The sequence below is a fragment of the Parasteatoda tepidariorum genome, chromosome 2 (genome assembly GCF_982258835.1).
Source record: "Parasteatoda tepidariorum strain Cologne lab strain chromosome 2, Ptep-v5.0, whole genome shotgun sequence".
In the NCBI taxonomy this organism is placed as follows: Eukaryota; Metazoa; Arthropoda; class Arachnida; order Araneae; family Theridiidae; genus Parasteatoda; species Parasteatoda tepidariorum.
The window spans coordinates 107,332,192-107,358,230 of record NC_141756.1 but is presented as its reverse complement, the minus strand read 5'-3'; the positions used below and the strand labels follow the sequence as shown (position 1 = coordinate 107,358,230).

The 26,039-nt window shown below is 36.7% G+C and overlaps 1 long non-coding RNA gene across 1 annotated transcript in view; it reads right to left on the bottom strand.

Moving 5' to 3' along the window:
* Window positions 1-839: 839 nt before the first annotated feature.
* Window positions 840-26,039, bottom strand: part of LOC147815989 (uncharacterized) — a 149,691-nt gene continuing 124,491 nt past the window's right edge. Inside the window, exons 3-4 of the long non-coding RNA XR_015430989.1 lie at window positions 7,075-7,134; window positions 840-1,341 (exon numbers count right to left, since the gene is read on the bottom strand). This is a non-coding gene — a long non-coding RNA (uncharacterized LOC147815989). The remainder of the gene's footprint in view (window positions 1,342-7,074; window positions 7,135-26,039) is intronic.

Here is a 26,039-nt window from a genome sequence, read left to right as displayed (position 1 = left end):
AAACAACGCATTTTTCGTATGTATTCCAAAACCTTATAGAAAACTGTAATACATAAAGTGTATAAATACTTCTGAAATTCCTCTAACTCAAGTAAAATAAAAACTTTAAATTGTCTCATATTCTTGGACGTTTAACATGTAGCAGCATGTTTTTCGATGGCTACTGAGATGACTAAAGAATGAATTTCCATTTAAAGTGAAAACACGTGCCTTCTTTTAACATTTTAAAAGCAGCTGTCTTAGTTCTTTTAAAACATTATTTAAGCCTGCAAAACCTTTTTTTAAAATATAAATATTGTCATTTTAGTGTTTAACAATTTTTCACGCAGTTTAAGTTCAGATTTTCCTGCCATAATAGATTAATCCTCTTATCTTTATGCGCTGCTTTTAAGCATTTAACTTTTTTCTGTATGTCTTATAATTTCGCGTTTGCTACTACAATTTTCTCGGCTACAGAAACCATAATTTTCAAATATTACATAGTTTGCTAGAAGCAGTTGCTAGATATTTTGTATTTATAGAGTAAGTCTCTTTTTATATTGCAATTAATCCATTTCTAATATGTTCAGAATTATTAATATCTGATATAATATGCATCATATCTAACTAAGCATGATTATTTGTAATAAGAGCTACAAAATGAAGTGAGTCTCAATTTAATTCTATCTCACATAAATTGTGTATAAGTTAAAAAAGGAGTTTTTTTCTTTGCTCCAATAGCATTTTAACTATTACTTCGATAAAATTAAGATGCTGTTAAATTATTATATTTCAAGAGTAATTTAGTTTCAAGGGATATTCTTTTTCAATACCTTATTTCCTGTTTTAGGGGTAAAGTAAGAAACACACACGCAATACATTTTAATTAGATTCACAAGAATAAAAATATTAAATATAAAGTATAAATAATAATAATAAAATTGTAAGTATAAATAAAATTATAAGTATAAATAAAATATGAGTATAAATAAAATATGAGTATAAATAAAGCATAATGAAATATGAATAATATAAAAAAATATAAATAAACATTTTAGTAAGTTAACTTGGCCGCCTTTACAGTTCTCGTTTACTTCTTCGAAAATAATCTTCTTTCAATGGAACTTTCTCACTCAAACCTCCCCAGTGACGTGAATTGTTGAACTTCATAACATGCGGCGAGTTTATAGATGATTTTAAATCAAATTATTCTTGAATATGTAGGAGAATATTTAGAGTACGTTGGAGACTGTAACGAACATGACATGGGTGGCGTACGTTCAATTATAACATACCATCATCTTCTAAACAGTTTTGCGACTTGTCGATTTTAACACTCACTTTTCCAAGTCTCTTAAGGTCCTGTAATGAAAAAACACTATATTACCTTTTTATAACATGCTTTTACAATTCATAACGTTTGCAAAAACCCTTGTTTCTTATTCATAGAGTAAAGAGGACAACTTCAGAAAAGTGAAGCAATACCCTCTCGAGACCACCATACTGTGTGGTCCGAGGTCAAATGCTTTCCCTCTACCGTAATTGAATAAGGGTCGTTTAATTATACCATTAAAAACGTCAAAATTTTACGAACAAGTGTACTCGAAAAATCATTTTTATCTTTACCTGTAACAATAGTATAATAATGATCTATTTGAAAACCATTTAGTAAATTGTATCAGAACAATTAAACATATATATGAAATGTTGACTAAATTATTATGGCAAAACTTTTACCGTTAAACCATCAGTTTTAAATGTTTTTTAACTAATACAATTATTTTTAAAGAGATGTAAACTCGTAATTTATTGTTTTTTTTGTCTGATTAAATGTAGTGATTGTTAATATGGCATTATTACGCTTGTTCAAAAGACTAACAATTTTTTTTGTTTAACTAATTATTCATCAAATTTAATTCAACATATTTTTTCATAATACCTTGAAGCGAATTTTATTTGTTTTGTTTTTTTATAAGTACGTATATTTGTTTACATTTATTTTATTTCTGTAAGAAATAAGTGTTTGGTTTTATTTTTATTAAAAAAACATAATTATTAAATTTAATACCTAGCTAATTTTCTATCCATCTTCCCCTAATCCCATTATTTACATGTTAAGACAGCCTCGTTTAGCGCTGTTTCGCATTACGCTCTATTTTGATAGAACGTATCCTACGCGTTGAACGGGGTCTTACTGTACTTTATCTGTCTTTTTCTTAATGCATAATTCTTTTATACGTTACTTCTATTTTTCTTATGCGTTATTATTTTGGCGCTTTTCTTAACGTGTTAATTTTCCTTACGCATAAAAATTTTATGTTTAACTGATAAGCTTTATTTTATTTTGCATGTTGCTTTTACACCTTACCTCAAAGTGTATTTTTTCTTCTTACATATGACTTCGACATTTTTATGCGTTCCTTTTCTCATGCGTTACGTTTACGTGTTATTTTTTTAATGCGTTATTCTATACTATTATTTACCTTAAACTTCATGCTGCTCCTTACAATACATTTTATGCGTCATTTTTCTCATTGCGTTACTTTTACTCAATACATTTACTTTTCACGTTATATTTTAGTAGTATTTTTTATTTAGCAGTATTTTTTACATTTATTATTTTTTTTAAAATCTTAATGTCATATTCACCTTCTAATTTTTATACGCTTTCAATTTAGTTTACTTAACTTATTTACTTTGTACTTTAATTGACACTATTATTCATATTCGATTATATTTCATTTTATTATTTACTTTACACATATTTTACTATTCGTTACTCTTTACTTTATACGTTTTTATCTGGAAAATATTAAATTTAGATTAAATGTAGATTCAACTTACATTTCACATTATGTTTTACTTCACACTTTACGCTTCGTTTACATGACACTTCTTTTTCAAAATTTACTTTAAACTAGACGCTTTACTTTATGATATTGCATTTTATAAATTTGTTATACTTTATACTTTACTTAATCTTTTTACTATATTTTGTTTATATTTTACGCCCTTCATTATTTTATATTATTCTATTATTATTTATATTGCTTATTACATTATTATTTTACATTGCTTTGCGCGTTTTACATTTCGGTTAAATTATTTTAAATTGCTTTACGTTATTTTATATTTTACTTAACATTTAAGGCTTTGGTTTATACTTTCCTATATATTTCACGCTATCTTATTTCACGCTATCCTTTATTTGCTTCGCGCTTTTCATTATACTTTACACTTTTCTCTATATTTTATGCGTTACTTATGGTATACTTTATATTATATTTAACTTTTTTCTATACTTTGCATTTTATACTTTTCGCTTTTTACGTAATTTTTTATGCTTTACACTTTACTTTATACTTCATATTTTGCGCTTTTAGTTTACCTGGTACTTTACTCTTTACTCATCTTTATTCTTTCAATAATTTCTACTTTTACTTTAAAGAGTAAAATGTTTAGTGAAGTAAAAAGTATGCATTCCTTATATTTTAACCTTTACTTTATACAAGTATTTTATACATTACTACTATGTACAATTCTTATTTTACTATTTATATTAAACTTTGCACTTTATTTCATGCTTAAATTTACTTTAATTTGGTTTTGGCATGATTTAATATCTTGATGATTCAGTAAAACATTATGTAATTAATGCTTCTAATTTACTAATTTGTTTTTTTAATGAAAAATAAGATCATAATCGAAGATACGACAAAGAAAACTCTACTTAGTAATTCTTAGTTATTTAAGACTAAAAAATTCATTTATTTTAAGCTTTTTAATTTCATTTTTTTACCTCATTTTAGGACTATGTCAAAATGAACAAGGTTTAACCGCAGTTCAATAAATATAATACTTTGCTACTTTGAGATTTAATTTAAAACGTTTATTTTACTTGGATAATGTTACCATTCCTTATCAAGACTTTTCAATAAAACGTTTAATAATTTACCACGTTGAATGCCATGGGGGTCACCGGTGACCGGCCCTGAGTTTGATCGTAGAGCCACGGGGGTCACCGATGAAGCCAAGATTATAAGAAGCACATAATTCGAGTAAATTTTTAATACTTTTAATTTTTTTTATACGAGGGGCCTAAAGAAAGTTAGTTTCCTTATTTTTTTTCAAAGAAGAAATCATACTTTCAGGAACATATTTATTGGCAACAAGTACAGCAATGTTTCAGCTACTTTTCTACATAGCCACCACCAGAATTGGGATACTTGTCGTATCGTGGAATCAACTTTTGTATCCCTCTGTCGTAGAACTCTGCCGCCAGTGAATGGAACCAGCGTGTGACTGACGTCTTCAACTTTACGTTGTTGCCAAAACTCTCACCGGAGGATAGGAATTACTTGATGTGCAAGAAAAGGTGAAAATCGCTGGGAGCAAGATCAGGGCTGTAGGGTGGATGATCAAACAACTCCCAGCCAAATTCTGTCAAAACATCTGTGCGTCGAGCCGTATGTGGACGAGCATTGGAAAACTGCTTACACCAGCTACGCACCATCTGCTTACTCAAGATGTTCGGCTCATAGACATGACAATGAATTTCAATTTTCGCAATGCTTTGCGCATTCAAGAACTTTATCACTGACCGAACCTCGCAGGTGGCAGGAGAAGAATAAAAGCTTCCATTTCGGACCACTGCTACCACGGTGCTGGAACGAGCAGGGACCTCTTCGGCTGGCATATGATTCATAGTGCAGGGATCTATTAAGCATGCGCAATTGATATAGCTAATTACGCTTACTTTAAAGGAGAAATTCTTTCTGGATGCGTCTCGTATTACTGTCACTACTAAAATGGTTTGAAGAAATTAATGCAATATATACTGAGAAAATCATTCTGGCCAGACGGGCAAGCCATGTAAAATTAGCGTGGCATTCAACGTGTTAATACTACAGGTGATTAATCTCGAAATGGTTTTATTATCTTTATTAGAAAGCACAGTTCCCTATCAGGATTTGTTACAATTAACATTGTCACCTATAACTCATTGATTAAAACATTTTAATTTTTCTTCAGTCCTCGTCAAGATTTTGAACATTTTCAGCAGGAAATTTAATCATTTTACAGGGTAGCTACAAAATACAGTTACACCAAAAATTATAATTAATTTTAATCAATTGGCAAAACAATTTCTCTCTCTCTATTCCTGTGATTGGCGCTTTCTATAAGTGCAGACGATTCTTGCTTAAAGCAAGGCATTTAGAATAAATTTAAGGATGGAATCTGAGGTTTAAAAAGCTTTCCGATCACGGATTTTCTGCAGGTAGAAATCTTCAAGGAATTAAAATCTCTTGGGTATAATAGAGCATTTATATATAGAACTATAAATCGATTATTGAATATTAAAAGCTGTAAAGATCGACCCAGGTCAGGTAGTCCACGCTCATTTCTCACAAAAATGAGCATTTTAAAACTACTGAAAAGATACAAAAAAAACCACAGAGCCCTACTAATTAAATGCTTATAGAAGTGAGCGAGAGTCTAAGCAAGTTCTGTTAAATATAGACCTGGGTTTCCGCTCTTATCTCAAAAGAAGAGTTCAAAGTTTGACAACTGCTCAAAAATTAAAAAAGTTACGATGGTGCAAGAAATCGCTTGACCGGCACAGTAACAAATTTTTAACAGAATAGTCTTTTCTGATGTGTAAATATTTTGCACACAATAAAGTTAATGTTGTATATTCAGTTACCTTCGATGCTACACCTGAAAGTTTAAGAACTGTTCAACGCTTTCAGCACAAGAATTCTGTAATGGCTTGGGTTGCAGTGTTAACAAATAACGGAAATTTTTTCTCTGAAATTCATCGATAACGGGGTAACATCGAAAGTCAATGCTAAATATTACAAAAAGGAACTATTGGCTACACATACACATGGTATACCAAAAAAGTATGGATATTTTAGCAAGATTCTGCACCATCACACCGAGCCAAAACAACATAGGCTTGGTTCCATGTCAATTGTCTCAAATTTATTAAGCAAGAAGATTGTCCCTTTTCTTCACTAGATCTTAATCCTCTAGACCAGTGTTCCCCAACCCCCGGATCAGATGGTACCGGCCGCCCATTTCATTGAAACTGAATTTAAATTCCTAGGTTTATACACCAAATTAAAAATATCTTCGCTCCCTTAAAATTTTATTTATTTCAAAAAAAGGGACCCCCGAAGGTAGTGACATAAATTTTTTAATGCTTGTAATGTATCATTGTCTCCGATTACCCGCAGATGGAACCGTCTCATTGCAAAGAAACAAGCTCAGGGTTCTCATTGATTTAACGTTCTAGTAAGTTAAAATGTTAAATCCCTTTATATTTATTTTTTGGTGTAAATGTATTTTATTTTGAAGGAATGTTTAAATACAATTAAATTAAAATTAATAAATCAAAATAATCTAAGATATAAACTATCAACGCCCCCCCCCCCATAGCGGGCTACGGTAAAATTATCTGACGTTGACTGGTCCGCAGTGATAAGAAGGTTGGAGAAGACTGCTCTAGACTATTGCGTTTGGGGTATTTTAGAGCCTAAAGTGAATGCTGAGCAGCATAGACCCCCCCAATAGCTTTTTTATTGTGTGAATGGGACCAATTACCTCTTAAAATTATTCGGGCCGCCATCGGACAATGGCGCAGGATATTGTCTTTAGTAATCGATAAAGATGGAGGTCTGTTCGAATTAAAAAAAAATTTTAAGGTAAACTTCCATTTATAGTGTTCATCATATTTGTGTATTCATCATTTTCAATTTAATATCCATAAAACAAAATGATTCGATATTTGTAACACTATTTCGCAGCCACCCTGTAATTTGCATGTATCGCGGTTTTTTTTTGCGTAGCCCTTCCCTTTTTTTAAATTGATTTAACTTGATTGGAAGGTCTACAAAAATTTTCTGAACGAAAACAATTGTTTTATTGTTTGAGTTTTTGACATATAAGTTGTCGAGGCTAAGTTTGGGACGCAAATTCTTTTTAGTATACGAAATGAGGTTTGATGTCTTTATTTATATAGCTTGAAAATTTATATAAATGTTGGTTCATATGAACATGAAAATTATTAAACTCTTCTTTTATATTACTTACCTCTAAAAAGCTAAGATGTCGAATCATCGTTGAATTTGTACTTCATGAAGTTTTCGAAAGCTGAAAAAACATCACATATTTATTATTATTACATTAATACTTATGCAACAGTATAGGGATCTTTCAAGAATTATGCAAGGACATAAAGGGGGTAGGGGTTTGAGATTTCTTTTTCTTTTTCTGACAAGTGGCAGATGGGATATGAGCCACGCCTGCGTAAGACATTTAAATCACATCATTTTTTTAAAAAATTTTCTTTCAAAAAAATAGCAATTAAAATAACTTAATTAACAAATTTAAAATAAAAGTTGGACAACAATTGCTGTTACGTGTTTCATACATCAAGATTTTTAACAGAAAAACAGAAATAATGAATACTCTTCACTAAAATGAATTGAAATATCTACTTATTTTAATTTTTGAAAAGTTACCTTGTTTATTTGAATTTTAAAATTAGATTACTTCAGTAAGAGCCAAAATTAGAGCAAGATAGTGCGTTGTTACCTTCTTACTTAAGTATAAGATGAGATTTGGTTATTTTACATTACGCTTCACTTTATGTTTTATGCCTTACTTTATATCTTACGCTGTAATTTATACTTCGTTTTACTTAACCTTCTAATTTCCACTTGACACGCATTTTATTTTACATTTAATTCTACGCTTACTTTTTAGTTTATACAATTTTTACATTATGCTTTCCACTTTTTACTTTACGCATTACTTTACTAGTTGTTTACTTTGCATTTTATAATTTAATTTATACTTCACCTTCTATTTTACTTCGTACTTTTATTTATGCTTTGTTTACTTGACGCTTCTATTTCATACTGTACTTTAAACTATGCTGTATTTTTTACTACATTATATTTTAGAGTCTTCTTTACTTTATTATATTTTACATTTTAATATAATTTTTACTTTATGCATTATTTTATACTTCAAGCTTTATTTTATTCTCTACATGATAGTTTTTTTATATTTTTTTGCTTTATATTATTCGACATTCAATTTTATAGTTAATGCTTTATTTTACACTTTACTGTATATACTCTTCACTTGAATTTACCTTTATTTGCTTTACACGTTTCTTAATATTTTACCCATTTTATTAAGTTATGCTTGACTTTTTTATATACTTCCCTTTTTGTACTTTCAGAATTTTACTTTATGTTTATTTAACTCCGTATTTTTACTTACGCTTTTTTTTAAAAAAATTTACTTTTTGCTTCACTTTACCTCACTCTTTACGTACCACTTTAGATTATACTTCACATTTTAAACGCTTTAACTTTTCCTGATAGTTCACATTTTACTACTTTTTATTCTCTGCTATAATTTCTGGTTAATATTTTATGTTTTGTTTCATTTTAAGCTTTTTTTTTGTTTTACTTCACTGTACTAAATACATATTCTACTTCATTAAATATTTTACTTTTTACACCTTATATTTTCGCTTTATTTTATGCTTTATGCATTACTGTGCGCAATTTTTATTTTTACGTTTTACTTTACTTTGTACTTACATATTTTTATTTGCTCAACTTATTTTGATTGCGAATCATTTATTACTTAGATGCTTCAATATAACATTTGCATCAATAATTCACTAATTTCATCTTTTTTCACGCAAAATTAAATCATATTCGAAGATACGACAAAAAAGTCTACTGAACTATTTATAAACAAAACAGAAACATTTAGTTTATTTTTTTGCTGCATTTTGGGCAAGGTTTACCCGCTGTTCAATACATTTAAATTTTCGCTACATTGAGATTTATTTAGTAACTGTTTTATTTTAATTGGATAATATACTATTTATTATCCAGTCATTTCAATAAAACGTCTATTTATTTAATACTACTGGGGATTAATCTCGAAATGGTTTTATTATCATTATTAGAAAATATAATTTCCTATCAGGACGTTACAGTTTACATTGTTATTTATAATTCATTTATTAAAATTTTTCAACCTCTTTTTTGTAAGTCTATGTGAAGATTTTAAAAGCTTTCATCAGAAATATTATTTTAATTTACTTATATCGAACATTTTTTTTCCGCAATGAAAGTTCATATTTTTTTAAAAAATGGCTTTAATTTGATTAGAAGGCCTCAAACATTTACTCCACGAAAATTATCGATTTTTTGTTTGCTTAAATATTGACGAATATGTTGTCTTCTTGTCGAATATGATGCAAGTCATGAATGCAATTTCCTTTTAATTGAATTTGATTTGAAATGAGAGTGCAAGAATTTCCCCGAACCCAGCGTGAAGTATTTCATCAAATATGTAAAATGATTGGCGCTTTCATACGCTATGGACTGACAGCACACCGAAATATATTGTGGTTGAATGAATTGAGAAAACGTTGACTAAGAAAACAATGTGAAAAGCATGCTTTTGAGTAACATGTGGCAAAATTCGACTTGGTAAAGAAAAAAAAAATCTCATTTTCGAAAAGAGAAAATGAAGCAATTTTTTAAAAACACCAAATAAAATAATTTACCTATAAGGGCTTTTAGAAAACAAAAATCAGAAATAAGCACCTTTAAGTACTTTTTAAAAACGCTTCGCACCATGAGAAATTCGTGAAGATGACACGCATTTTATTCAGAACTTTCAAAATCATACAAAATTAGAAATTCATAATTTATTCGAAATGGGAGAGAGTTGAATCTTATTAGATGGATGACACTAATAATGCAAAATACCCATAAAAAAGTTTTATCATTAAAAATATTAGATTTGACAAGTTTATATTCTATTATCATATTTTTTTTAGATAACTCTCAGACCGTCGCCAATAGCCCATTGTGCAGCTCTAGTGCGACGAAAATGAACTACAGCTATCAGACTTTTTTTAAACGTTATTTTCCATGATAATTTTTTTAGCTGCTTCTGTACAATTTTTATCCCAACTACTTATATCTGAAAAGAGGTGTCAAACATTTCAAGGAAGGAATTATTTAAAAAAAATTACACAAGTTTAAAATTAATACATTTTACCTTATTCGCTAAGTTTATGAATTTGGCCTCACATTGAAAATACTATATTTGCGGTCACCTACTTATTATTTAAAGCAGCTAAAAATTTCTTGAACAAAGTTATTTTGAAAAGAATTAGACATTGCAATTTTTAATTACTTGATTTAAAGTTCAAATTAAAATTTGTTTATTTTCGTAATATGGCGTAAAAAGATAATATAAAAAAAGGAGAACTGCCTAGATACTTCAATTTTTGTAAATATTTTGGAAGACGGTATTTTTATTTTAATATTTTTGAAACCAATTAAGATCTATTTCTGAATTAGTAAACATTAATCTTTTTTTTTTTTTAAGAAAGAACTCTTGAGCTCTTTTTTGTTAAAAATTTAAGACCTTATAGAAAGGAACAATTATATCGACGAAATGAATAAGTCACGTTGATGTGGGATAATTAGTGGGATAATTCAATTCACAGAATGAAAAGATGTATATCAAAACTAGTAAACAATTTGCAAAAAAGAACTTAAATACTTTTTTTTTAAAGAGTTTTGAAATTTTTTGTTTTGCTAAGTTACAAATAGGGAACCTAAGATCTGAATTTCTAAGATCTGATCAATTAAGTATTTTTTCACTATGTTGTCATTTATACATTACCAAATTTAAGACCTTGAAAAGTATAGTTTTATACTTGTCACTCAGAGTTTCAGATATTCATGGCGTGTTTTAACATGTTAATAGTAAAAAAAAATAATAAAAACGAAAATGCACAATTGGAATATTTAAAGGCCATATGTAAGACATTGTTTTAATGACATGATGGCTGAAGGAATAGAGCGATCAGCTTCCAATGAGGTGAGCCGGGTTCAAATACTGATGATGACTAGTCGATACGAATTCCGCACCCAGCTCGCATCGACCCTAGAGCTCGCATTCGTTAATAAATTATTGTGTTACAAATTAAAATGCTTATATAATCTTGGGGAGGATATTAATACCACAAATCCTATAAACTAGACAAGAACTTATATCAGAACTGGGATGGCGCAGGGGACAGAGTTTTCTGCCACCAAAGAGGTGAACAGGGCCCGAATCCTGTCAATGGCAGGGGGATATGAATTACGCACCCGGCTCACATCGACCCTAGAGCTGGTTTCATTAATAAATTATTGTATCACAAATTAAAATGCTTAAAAAATCTTGAGGATATTAATAACACAAAACCTATAAACTAGACAAGAACATATATCAGAGCTGTGATGGCGCAGGGGACAGAGTTTTCTCCCACCAATGAGGTGAACAGGGCCCGAATCCTGTCAATGGCTGGGAGATTTGAATTCCGCACCCGGCTGGCATCGACCCTAGAGCTGGTATCATTAATAAATTATTGTATTACAAATTAAAATCATTAAAAAATCTTGAGTAGGATATCAATAACACAAAACCTATAAACTAGACAAGAACCAATAACAGAGCTGTGATGGCGCAGGGGACAGAGTTTTCTCCCACCAATGAGGTGAACAGAGGAACAGGGCCCGAATCCTGACAATGGCTGAGCGATATGAATTCCGCACCCGGCTCGCATCGATCCTAGAGGTGGCTTCATTAATAAATTATTGTATTACAAATTAAAATGCTTAAAAAATTTTGAGGAGGATATTAATAACACAAAATCTATAAACTAGACAAGAACCTATATCAGAGCTGTGATGGCGCAGGGGACAGAGTTTTCTCCCACCAATGAGGTGAACAGGGCCCGAATCCTGCCAATGGCTGGGCGATATGAATTCCGCACCCGGATCGCATCGACCCTAGAGCTGGCTTCATTAATAAATTATTGTATTACAAATTAAAATGCTTAGAAAATCTTGAAGAGGATATTAATAACACAAAATCTATAAACTAGACAAGAACCTATATCAGAGCTGTGATGGTACAGGGGATAACTAATGAGGTGAAAAGGGCCCGAATCCTGTCAATGGCTGGGCGATACGAATTACGCACCCGGCACGCATCGACCCTAGAGATGGCTTTTCTCCCACCAATGAGGAGAACAGGGCCCGAATCTTGTCAATGGCTGGGCGATATGAATTCCGCACCCGGCTCGCATCCACCCGAGAAATGGCTTCATTAATAAATTATTGTATTACAAATTAAAATGCTTAAAAAATCTTGAGGAGGATATTTATAACACAAAACCTATAAACTAGACAAGAACCTATATCAGAACTGTGATGGCGCAGGGGACAGAGTTTTCTCTCACCAATGAGGTGAACAGGGCCCGAATCCTGTCAATGGCTGTGCGATTTGAATTACGCACATGGCTCGCATCGACCCTAGAGCTGGTTTCAATAATAAATTATTGTATTACAAATTAAAATCATTAAAAAATCTTGAGGAGGATATTAATAATACAAAACCTATAAACTAGACAAGAACCTATATCAGAGCTGTGATGGCGCAGGGGACAGAGTTTTCTCAAACCAATGAGGTGAACAGGGCCCGAATCCTGTCAATGGCTGGGCGATTAGAATTCCGCACCCGGCTCGCATCGACCCTAGAGCTGGTTTCATTAATAAATTATTGTATTACAAATTAAAATCATGAAAAAATCTTGAGGAGGATATTAATAACACAAAACCTATAAACTAGACAAGAACCTATATCAGAGCTGTGATGGCGCAGGGGACAGAGTTTTCTCCCACCAATGAGGTGAACAGGGCCCGAATCCAGTCAATGGCTGAGCGATATGAATTCCGCACCCGGCTCTCATCGACCCTAGAGGTGGCTTCAGTAATAAAATATTGTATTACAAATTAAAATGCTTAAAAAATCTTGAGGAGAATATTAATAACACAAAACCTATAAACTAGACAAGAACCTATATCAGAGCTGTGATGGCGCAGGGGACAGAGTTTTCTCCCACCAATGAGGTGAACAGGGCCCGAATCCTGTCAATGGCTGGGCAATATGAATTCCGCACCCGGCTCGAATCGATCCTAGAGTTGGCTTCATTAATAAATTATTGTATTACAAATTAAAATGCTTAAAAATCTTGAAGAGGATATTAATAACACAAAATCTATAAACTAGACAAGAACCTATATCAGAGCTGTGATGGCGCAGGGGACCACTAATGAGGTGAGAAGGGCCCGAATCCTGTCAAGGGCTGGGCTATATGAATTACGCACCCGGCTCGCATCGACCCTAGAGCTGGCTCTTCTCCCACCAATGAAGTGAAAAGGGCCCGAATCCTGTCAATGGCTGGGCGATATGAATTCCGCTCCCGGCTCGCATCCACCCTAGAGATGGCTTTTCTCCCACCAATGAGGTGAACTGGGCCCGAATCCTGTCAATGGCTGGGCGATATGAATTCCGCACCCGGCTCGCATCCACCCGAGAAATGGCCTCATTAATAAATTATTGTATTACAAATTAAAATGCTTAAAAATTCTTGAGGAGGATATTAGTAACACAAAACCTATAAACTAGACAAAAACCTATATCAGAGCTGTGATGGAGCAGGGGACAGAGTTTTCTCCCACCAATGAGGTGAACAGGACCCGAATCCTGTCAATGGCTGGGCGATATGAATTCCGCACCCGGCTCGCATCGACCCTAGAGCTGGCTTCATTAATAAATTATTGTATTACAAATTAAAATGCTTTAAAAATCTTGGAGGATATTAATAACACAAAACCTATAAACTAGACAAGAACCTATATCAGAGCTGTGATGGCGCAGGGGACAGAGTTTTCTCCCACCAATGAGGTGAACAGGGCCCGAATCCAGTCAATGGCAGAGCGATATGAATTCCGTACCCGGCTCTCATCGACCCTAGAGGTGGCTTCAGTAATAAATTATTGTATTACAAATTAAAATGCTTATAAAATCTTGAGGAGAATATTAATAACACAAAACCTATAAACTAGACAAGAACCTATATCAGAGCTGTGATGGCGCAGGGGACAGAGTTTTCTCCCACCAATGAGGTGAACAGGGCCCGAATCCTGTCAATGGCTGGGCAATATGAATTCCGCACCCGGCTCGCATCGATCCTAGAGCTGGCTTCATTAATAAATTATTGTATTACAAATAAAAATGCTTAAAAATCTTGAAGAGGATATTAATAACACAAAATCTATAAACTAGAAAAGAACCTATATCAGAGCTGTGATGGCGCAGGGGACCACTAATGAGGTGAAAAGGGCCCGAATCCTGTCAAGGGCTGGGCTATATGAATTACGCACCCGGCTCGCTTCGACCCTAGAGATTGCTTTTCTCCCACCAATGAGGTGAACTGGGCCCGAATCCTGTCAATGGCTGGGCGATATGAATTCCGCACCCGGCTCGCATCCACCCGAGAAATGGCCTCATTAATAAATTATTGTATTACAAATTAAAATGCTTAAAAAATCTTGAGGAGGAAATTAGTAACACAAAACCTATAAACTAGACAAAAACCTATATCAGAGCTGTGATGGCGCAGGGGACAGAGTTTTCTCCCACCAATGAGGTGAACAGGACCCGAATCCCGTCAATGACTGGGCGATATGAATTCCGCACCCGGCTCGCATCGACCCTAGAGCTGGCTTCATTAATAAATTATTGTATTACAAATTAAAATGCTTAAAAAATCTTGAGGAGGATATATAATAACACAAAACCCATAAACTAGACAAGAACTTATATCAGAGCTGTGATGGCGCAGGGGACAGAGTTTTCTCCCACCAATAAGGTGGACAGGGCCCGAATCCTGTCAATGGCTGGGCGATATGAATTCCGCACCTGGCTCGCATCCACCCGAGAAATGGCTTCATTAATAAATTATTGTATTACAAATTAAAATCATGAAAAAATCTTGAGGAGGATATTAATAACGCAAAACCTATAAACTAGACAAGAACCTATATCAGAGCTGTGATGGCGCAGGGGACAGAGTTTTCTCCCACCAATGAGGTGAACAGAGGAACAGGGCCCGATCCCTGACAATGGCTGAGCGATATGAATTCCGCACCCGGCTCTCATCCACCCGAGAAATGGCTTCATTAATAAATTATTGTATTACAAATTAAAATGCTTAAAAAATCTAGAGGAGGATATTAGTAACACAAAACCTATGAACTAGACAAAAACCTATATCAGAGCTGTGATGGCGCAGGGGACAGAGTTTTCTCCCACCAATGAGGTGAACATGACTCAAATCCTGTCAATGGCTGGGAGATATGAATTCCGCACCCGGCTCGCATCGACCCTAGAGCTGGCTTCATTAATAAATTATTGTATTACAAATTAAAATGCTTAAAAAATCTTGAGGAGGATATTAATAACACAAAACCTATAAACTAGACAAGAACTTATATCAGAGCTGTGATGGCGAAGGGGACAGAGTTTTCTCCCACCAATGAGGTGAACAGAGCCCGAATCCTGTCAATTTCTGGGCAATATGAATTCCGCACCCGGCTCGCGTCGATCCTAGAGCTGGCTTCATTAATAAATTATTGTATTACAAATTAAAATGCTTAAAAATCTTGAAGAGGATATTAATAACACAAAATCTATAAAATAGACAAGAACCTATATCAGAGCTGTGATGGCGCAGGGGACCACTAATGAGGTGAAAAGGGCCCGAATCCTGTCAAGGGCTGGGCTATATGAATTACGCACCCGGCTCGCATCGACCCTAGAGCTGGCTCTTCTCCCACCAATGAAGTGAACAGGGCCCGAATCCTGTCAATGGCTGGGCGATATGAATTCCGCTCCCGGCTCGCATCCACCCTAGAGATGGCTTTTCTCCAACCAATGAGATGAACTGGGCCCGAATCCTGTCAATGGCTGGGCGATATGAATTCCGCACCCGGCTCGCATCCACCCGAGAAATGGCCTCATTAATAAATTATTGTATTACAAATTAAAATGCTTAAAAAATCTTGAGGAGGATATTAGTAACACAAAACCTATAAACTAGACAAAAACCTATATCAGAGCTGTGATGGCGCAGGGGACAGAGTTTTCTCCCACCAATGAGGTGAACAGGACCCGAATCCTGTCAATGGCTGGGCGATATGAATTCGGCACCCGGCTCGCATCGACCCTAGAACTGGCTTCATTAATAAATTATTGAATTACAAATTAAAATGCTTAAAAAATCTTGAGGAGGATATTAGTAACACAAAACCTATAAACTAGACAAAAACCTATATCAGAGCTGTGATGGCGCAGGGGACAGAGTTTTCTCCCACCAATGAGGTGAACAGGACCCGAATCCTGTCAATGGCTGGGCGATATGAATTCCGCACCCGGCTCGCATCGACCCTAGAGCTGGCTTCATTAATAAATTATTGTATTACAAATTAAAATGCTTAGAAAATCTTGAAGAGGATATTAATAACACAAAATCTATAAACTAGACAAGAACCTATATCAGAGCTGTGATGGCGCAGGGGATCACTAATGTGGTGAAAAGGGCCCGAATCCTGTCAATGGCTGGGCGATACGAATTACGCACCCGGCTCGCATCGACCCTAGAGATGGCTTTTCTCCCACCAATGAGGAGAACAGGGCCCGAATCTTGTCAATGGCTGGGCGATATGAATTCCGCACCCGGCTCGCATCCACCCGAGAAATGGCTTCACTAATAAATTATTGTATTACAAATTAAAATCATTAAAAAATCTTGAGGAGGATATTAATAATACAAAACCTATAAACTAGACAAGAACCTATATCAGAGCTGTGATGGCACAGGGGACAGAGTTTTCTCAAACCAATGAGGTGAACAGGGCCCGAATCCTGTCAATGGCTGGGCGATTTGAATTCCGCACCCGGCTCGCATCGACCCTAGAGCTGGTTTCATTAATAAATTATTGTATTACAAATTAAAATCATGAGGAGGATATTAATAACACAAAACCTATAAACTAGGCAAGAACCTATATCAGAGCTGTGATGGCGCAGGGGACAGAGTTTTCTCCCACCAATGAGGTGAACAGAGGAACAGGGCCCGAACCCTGACAATGGCTGAGCGATATGAATTCCGCACCCGGCTCTCATCCACCCGAGAAAAGGCTTCATTAATAAATTATTGTATTACAAATTAAAATGCTTTAAAAATCTTGAGGAGGATATTAGTAACACAAAACCTATAAACTAGACAAAAACCTATATCAGAGCTGTGATGGCGCAGGGGACAGAGTTTTCTCCCACCAATGAGGTGAACAGGGCCCGAATCCTGTCAATGGCAGGGTGATATGAATTCCGCTCCCGGCTCGGATCCACCCGAGAATTGGCTTCATTAATAAAGTTTTGTATTACAAATTAAAATGCTTAAAAAATCTTGAGAATATTAATAACGCACAACATATAAACTAGACAAGAACCTATATCAGAGCTGTGATGGCGCAGGGGACAGAGTTTTCTCCCACCAATGAGGTGAACAGGGCCCGAATCCTGTCAATGGCTGGGCGATTTGAATTCCGCACCCGGCTCGCCTCGACCCTAGAGCTGGCTTCATTAATAAATTATTGTATTACAAATTAAAATGCTTAAAAAATCTTGGAGGATATTAAAAACACACAGCATATAAACTAGACAAGAACCTATATCAGAGCTGTGATGGCGCAGGGGACAGAGTTTTCTCCCACCAATGAGGTGAACAGGGCCCGAATCCTGTCAATGGCTGGGCGATTTGAATTCCGAACCCGGATCGCATCGACCCTAGAGGTGGCTTCAGTAATAAATTATTGTATTACAAATTAAAATGCTTAAAAAATCTTGAGGAGAATATTAATAACACAAAACCTATAAACTAGACTAGAACCTATATCAGAGCTGTGATGGCGCAGGGGACAGAGTTTTCTCCCACCAATGAGGTGAACAGGGCCCGAATCCTGTCAATGGCAGGGCGATATGAATTCCGCTCCCGGCTCGGATCCACCCGAGAATTGGCTTCATTAATAAAGTTTGGTATTACAAATTAAAATGCTTAAAAAATCTTGAGGAGGATATTAATAACACAAAGCCTATAAACTAGACAAGAGCCTATATCACAGCTGTGATGGCGCAGGGGACAGAGTTTTCTCCCAATAATGAGGTGAACGGGGCCCGAATCCTGTCAATGGCTGGGCGATATGAATTCCGCACCCGGCTCGCATCGACCCTAGAGCTGGCTTCATTAATAAATTATTGTATTACAAATTAAAATGCTTAAAAAATCTTGAGGAGGATATTAATAACACAAAACCCATAAACTAGACAAGAACTTATATCAGAGCTGTGTTGGTGCAGGGGACAGAGTTTTCTCCCACCAATGAGGTGAACAGGGCCCAAATCCTGTCAATGGCTGGGCGATATGAATTCCGCACCCGGCTCGCATCCACCCGAGAAATGGCTTCATTAATAAATTATTGTATTACAAATTAAAATGCTTAAAAAATCTTGAGGAGGATATTAGTAACACAAAACCTATAAACTAGACAAAAACCTATATCAGAGCTGTGATGGCGCAGTGGACAGAGTTTTCTCCCACCAATGAGGTGAACAGGACCCTAATCCTTTCAATGGCTGGGCGATATGAATTCCGCTCCCGGCTCGGATCCACCCGAGAATTGGCTTCATTAATAAAGTTTTGTATTACAAATTAAAATGCTTAAAAAATCTTGAGGAGGATATTAATAACACAAAGCCTATAAACTAGACAAGAACCTATATCAGAGCTGTGATGGCGCAGGGGACAGAGTTTTCTCCCAATAATGAGATGAACGGGGCCCGAATCCTGTCAGTGGCTGGGCGATATGAATACCGCACGTGGCTCACATCCACCCGAGAAATGGCCTCATTAATAAATTATTGTATTACAAAATAAATGCTTAAAAAATCTTGAGGAGGATATTAATAACACAAAACCTATAAACTAGACAAAAACCTATATCAGTGCTGTGATGGCGCAGGGGACAGAGTTTTCTCCCACCAATGAGGTGAACAGGACCCGAATCCTGTCAATGGCTGGGCGATATGAATTCCGCACCCGGCTCGCATCGACCCTAGAGCTGGCTTCATTAATAAATTATTGTATTACATATTAATATGCTTTAAAAATCTTGGAGGATATTAATAACACAAAACCTATAAACTAGACAAGAACCTATATCAGAGCTGTGATGGCGCAGGGGAGAGAGTTTTCTCCCACCAATGAGGTGAACAGGGCCCGAATCCAGTCTATGACTGAGCGATATGAATTCCGCACCCGGCTCTCATCGACCCTAGAGGTGGCTTCAGTAATAAAATATTGTATTACAAATTAAAATGCTTAAAAAATCTTGAGGAGAATATTAATAACACAAAACCTATAAACTAGACAAGAACCTATATCAGAGCTGTGATGGCGCAGGGGACAGAGTTTTCTCCCACCAATGAGGTGAACAGGGCCCGAATCCTGTCAATGGCTGGGCAATATGAATTCCGCACCCGGCTCGCATCGACCCTAGAGCTGGCTTCATTAATAAATTATTGTATTACAAATTAAAATGCTTAGAAAATCTTGAAGAGGATATTAATAACACAAAATCTATAAACTAGACAAGAACCTATATCAGAGCTGTGATGGCGCAGGGGATCACTAATGAGGTGAAAAGGGCCCGAATCCTGTCAATGGCTGGGCGATACGAATTACGCACCCGGCTCGCATCGACCCTAGAGATGGCTTTTCTCCCACCAATGAGGAGAACAGGGCCCGAATCTTGTCAATGGCTGGGCGATATGAATTCCGCACCCGGCTCGCATCCACCCGAGAAATGGCTTCACTAATAAATTATTGTATTACAAATTAAAATCATTAAAAAATCTTGAGGAGGATATTAATAATACAAAACCTATAAACTAGACAAGAACCTATATCAGAGCTGTGATGGCACAGGGGACAGAGTTTTCTCAAACCAATGAGGTGAACAGGGCCCGAATCCTGTCAATGGCTGGGCGATTTGAATTCCGCACCCGGCTCGCATCGACCCTAGAGCTGGTTTCATTAATAAATTATTGTATTACAAATTAAAATCATGAAAAAATCTTGAGGAGGATATTAATAACACAAAACCTATAAACTAGACAAGAACCTATATCAGAGCTGTGATGGCGCAGGGGACAGAGTTTTCTCCCACCAATGAGGTGAACAGAGGAATAGGGCCCGAACCCTGACAATGGCTGAGCGATATGAAATCCGCTCCCGGCTCTCATCCACCCGAGAAATGGCTTCATTAATAAATTATTGTATTACAAATTAAAATGCTTTAAAATTCTTGATGAGGATATTAGTAACACAAAACCCATAAACTAGACAAAAACCTATATCAGAGCTGTGATGGCGCAGGGGACAGAGTTTTCTCCCACCAATGAGGTGAACAGGGCCCGAATCCTGTCAATGGCAGGGCGATATGAATTCCGCTCCCAGCTCGCATCCACCCGAGAAATGGCTTCATTAATAAATTATTGTATTACAAATTAAAATGCTTAAAAAATCTTGAGGAGGATATTAGTAACACAAAACCTATAAACTAGACAAAAACCTATATCAGAGCTGTGATGGCGCAGGGGACAGAGTTTTCTCCCACCAATGAGGTGAACAGGACCCTAATCCTTTCAATGGCTGGGCGATATGAATTCCGCTCCCGGCTCGGATCCACCCGAGAATTGGCTTCATTAATAAAGTTTTGTATTACAAATTAAAATGCTTAAAAAATCTTGAGGAGGATATTAATAACACAAAGCCTATAAACTAGACAAGAACCTATATCAGAGCTGTGATGGCGCAGGGGACAGAGTTTTCTCCCAATAATGAGATGAACGGGGCCCGAATCCTGTCAGTGGCTGGGCGATATGAATACCGCACGTGGCTCACATCCACCCAAGAAATGGCCTCATTAATAAATTATTGTATTACAAAATAAATGCTTAAAAAATCTTGAGGAGGATATTAATAACACAAAACCTATAAACTAGACAAAAACCTATATCAGTGCTGTGATGGCGCAGGGGAAAGAGTTTTCTCCCACCAATGAGGTGAACAGGACCCGAATCCTGTCAATGGCTGGGCGATATGAATTCCGCACCCGGCTCGTATCGACCCTAGAGCTGGCTTCATTAATAAATTATTGTATTACATATTAATATGCTTTAAAAATCTTGGAGGATATTAATAACACAAAACCTATAAACTAGACAAGAACCTATATCAGAGCTGTGATGGCGCAGGGGAGAGAGTTTTCTCCCACCAATGAGGTGAACAGGGCCCGAATCCAGTCAATGACTGAGCGATATGAATTCCGCACCCGGCTCTCATCGACCCTAGAGGTGGCTTCAGTAATAAAATATTGTATTACAAATTAAAATGCTTAAAAAATCTTGAGGAGAATATTAATAACACAAAACCTATAAACTAGACAAGAACCTATATCAGAGCTGTGATGGCGCAGGGGACAGAGTTTTCTCCCACCAATGAGGTGAACAGGGCCCGAATCCTGTCAATGGCTGGGCAATATGAATTCCGCACCCGGCTCGCATCGACCCTAGAGCTATCTTCATTAATAAATTATTGTATTACAAATTAAAATGCTTAGAAAATCTTGAAGAGGATATTAATAACACAAAATCTATAAACTAGACAAGAACCTATATCAGAGCTGTGATGGCGCAGGGGATCACTAATGAGGTGAAAAGGGCCCGAATCCTGTCAATGGCTGGGCGATATGAATTCCGCACCCGGCTCGCATCCACCCGAGAAATGGCTTCACTAATAAATTATTGTATTACAAATTAAAATCATTAAAAAATCTTGAGGAGGATATTAATAATACAAAACCTATAAACTAGACAAGAACCTATATCAGAGCTGTGATGGCACAGGGGACAGAGTTTTCTCAAACCAATGAGGTGAACAGGGCCCGAATCCTGTCAATGGCTGGGCGATTTGAATTCCGCACCCGGCTCGCATCGACCCTAGAGCTGGTTTCATTAATAAATTATTGTATTACAAATTAAAATCATGAAAAAATCTTGAGGAGGATATTAATAACACAAAACCTATAAACTAGACAAGAACCTATATCAGAGCTGTGATGGCGCAGGGGACAGAGTTTTCTCCCACCAATGAGGTGAACAGAGGAATAGGGCCCGAACCCTGACAATGGCTGAGCGATATGAAATCCGCTCCCGGCTCTCATCCACCCGAGAAATGGCTTCATTAATAAATTATTGTATTACAAATTAAAATGCTTTAAAATTCTTGAGGAGGATATTAGTAACACAAAACCCATAAACTAGACAAAAACCTATATCAGAGCTGTGATGGCGCAGGGGACAGAGTTTTCTCCCACCAATGAGGTGAACAGGGCCCGAATCCTGTCAATGGCAGGGCGATATGAATTCCGCTCCCGGCTCGGATCCACCCGAGAATTGGCTTCATTAATAAAGTTTTGTATTACAAATTAAAATGCTTAAAAAATCTTGAGGATATTAATAACACACAACATATAAACTAGACAAGAACCTATATCAGAGCTGTGATGGCGCAGGGGACAGAGTTTTCTCCCACCAATGAGGTGAACAGGGCCCGAATCCTGTCAATGGCTGGGCGATTTGAATTCCGCACTCGGCTCGCATCGATCCTAGAGGTGGCTTCATTAATAAATTATTGTATTACAAATTAAAATGCTTAAAAAATCTTGAGGAGGATATTAATAACACAAAATCTATAAACTAGACAAGAATCTATATCAGAGCTGTGATGGCGCAGGGGACAGAGTTTTCTCCCACCAATGAGGTGAACAGGGCCCGAATCCTGTCAATGGCTGGGCGATATGAATTCCGCACCCGGATCGCATCGACCCTAGAGCTGGCTTCATTAATAAATTATTGTATTACAAATTAAAATGCTTAGAAAATCTTGAAGAGGATATTAATAACACAAAATCTATAAACTAGACAAGAACCTATATCAGAGCTGTGATGGCGCAGGGGATCACTAATGAGGTGAAAAGGGCCCGAATCCTGTCAATGGCTGGGCGATACGAATTACGCACCCGGCTCGCATCGACCCTAGAGATGGCTTTTCTCCCACCAATGAGGAGAACAGGGCCCGAATCTTGTCAATGACTGGGCGATATGAATTCCGCACCCGGCTCGCATCCACCCGAGAAATGGCTTCACTAATAAATTATTGTATTACAAATTAAAATCATTAAAAAATCTTGAGGAGGATATTAATAATACAAATCCTAGAAACTAGACAAGAACCTATATCAGAGCTGTGATGGCGCAGGGGACAGAGTTTTCTCAAACCAATGAGGTGAACAGGGCCCGAATCCTGTCAATGGCTGGGCGATTTGAATTCCGCACCCGGCTCGCATCGACCCTAGAGCTGGTTTCATTAATAAATTATTGTATTACAAATTAAAATCATGAGGAGGATAGTAATAACACAAAACCTATAAACTAGACAAGAACCTATATCAGAGCTGTGATGGCGCAGGGGACAGAGTTTTCTCCCACCAATGAGGTGAACAGAGGAACAGGGCCCGAACCCTGACAATGGCTGAGCGATATGAATTCCGCACCCGGCTCTCATCCACCCGAGAAAAGGCTTCATTAATAAATTATTGTATTACAAATTAAAATGCTTTAAAAATCTTGAGGAGGATATTAGTAACACAAAACCTATAAACTAGACAAGAACCTATATCAGAGCTGTGATGGCGCAGGGGACAGAGTTTTCTCCCACCAATGAGGTGAACAGGGCCCGAATCCTGTCAATGGCTGGGCGATTTGAATTCCGCACCCGGCTCGCCTCGACCCTAGAGCTGGCTTCATTAATAAATTATTGTATTACAAATTAAAATCCTTAAAAAATCTTGGAGGATATTAATAACACACAACATATAAACTAGACAAGAACCTATATCAGAGCTGTGATGGCGCAGGGGACAGAGTTTTCTCCCACCAATGAGGTGAACAGGGCCCGAATCCTGTCAATGGCTGGGCGATTTGAATTCCGAACCCGGATCGCATCGACCCTAGAGGTGGCTTCAGTAATAAATTATTGTATTACAAATTAAAATGCTTAAAAAATCTTGAGGAGAATATTAATAACACAAAACCTATAAACTAGACTAGAACCTATATCAGAGCTGTGATGGCGCAGGGGACAGAGTTTTCTCCCACCAATGAGGTGAACAGGGCCCGAATCCTGTCAATGGCAGGGCGATATGAATTCCGCTCCCGGCTCGGATCCACCCGAGAATTGGCTTCATTAATAAAGTTTGGTATTACAAATTAAAATGCTTAAAAAATCTTGAGGAGGATATTAATAACACAAAGCCTATAAACTAGACAAGAGCCTATATCAGAGCTGTGATGGCGCAGGGGACAGAGTTTTCTCCCAATAATGAGGTGAACGGGGCCCGAATCCTGTCAATGGCTGGGCGATATGAATTCCGCACCCGGCTCGCATCGACCCTAGAGCTGGCTTCATTAATAAATTATTGTATTACAAATTAAAATGCTTAAAAAATCTTGAGGAGGATATTAATAACACAAAACCCATAAACTAGACAAGAACTTATATCAGAGCTGTGATGGTGCAGGGGACAGAGTTTTCTCCCACCAATGAGGTGAACAGGGCCCAAATCCTGTCAATGGCTGGGCGATATGAATTCCGCTCCCGGCTCGGATCCACCCGAGAATTGGCTTCATTAATAAAGTTTTGTATTACAAATTAAAATGCTTAAAAAATCTTGAGGAGGATATTAATAACACAAAGCCTATAAACTAGAGAAGAACCTATATCAGAGCTGTGATGGCGCAGGGGACAGAGTTTTCTCCCAATAATGAGGTGAACGGGGCCCGAATCCTGTCAGTGGCTGGGCGATATGAATACCGCACGTGGCTCACATCCACCCGAGAAATGGCCTCATTAATAAATTATTGTATTACAAAATAAATGCTTAAAAAATCTTTAGGAGGATATTAATAACACAAAACCTATAAACTAGACAAAAACCTATATCAGTGCTGTGATGGCGCAGGGGACAGAGTTTTCTCCCACCAATGAGGTGAACAGGACCCGAATCCTGTCAATGGCTGGGCGATATGAATTCCGCACCCGGCTCGCATCGACCCTAGAGCTGGCTTCATTAATAAATTATTGTATTACATATTAATATGCTTTAAAAATCTTGGAGGATATTAATAACACAAAACCTATAATCTAGACAAGAACCTATATCAGAGCTGTGATGGCGCAGGGGAGAGAGTTTTCTCCCACCAATGAGGTGAACAGGACCCGAATCCTGTCAATGGCTGGGCGATATGAATTCCGCACCCGGCTCTCATCGACCCTAGAGGTGGCTTCAGTAATAAAATATTGTATTACAAATTAAAATGCTTAAAAAATCTTGAGGAGAATATTAATAACACAAAACCTATAAACTAGACAAGAACCTATATCAGAGCTGTGATGGCGCAGGGGACCACTAATGAGGTGAAAAGGGCCCGAATCCTGTCAAGGGCTGGACTATATGAATTACGCACCCGGCTCGCATCGACCCTAGAGATGGCTCTTCTCCCACCAATGAAGTGAACAGGGCCCGAATCCTGTCAATGGCTGGGCGAAATGAATTCCGCTCCCGGCTCGCATCCACCCTAGAGATGGCTTTTCTCCCACCAATGAGGTGAACTGGGCCCGAATCCTGTCAATGGCTGGGCGATATGAATTCCGCACCCGGCTCGCATCCACCCGAGAAATGGCCTCATTAATAAATTATTGTATTACAAATTAAAATGCTTAAAAAATCTTGAGGATTATATTAGTAACACAAAACCTATAAACTAGACAAAAACCTATATCAGAGCTGTGATGGCGCAGGGGACAGAGTTTTCTCCCACCAATGAGGTGAACAGGGCCCGAATCCTGTCAATGGCTGGGCGATATGAAT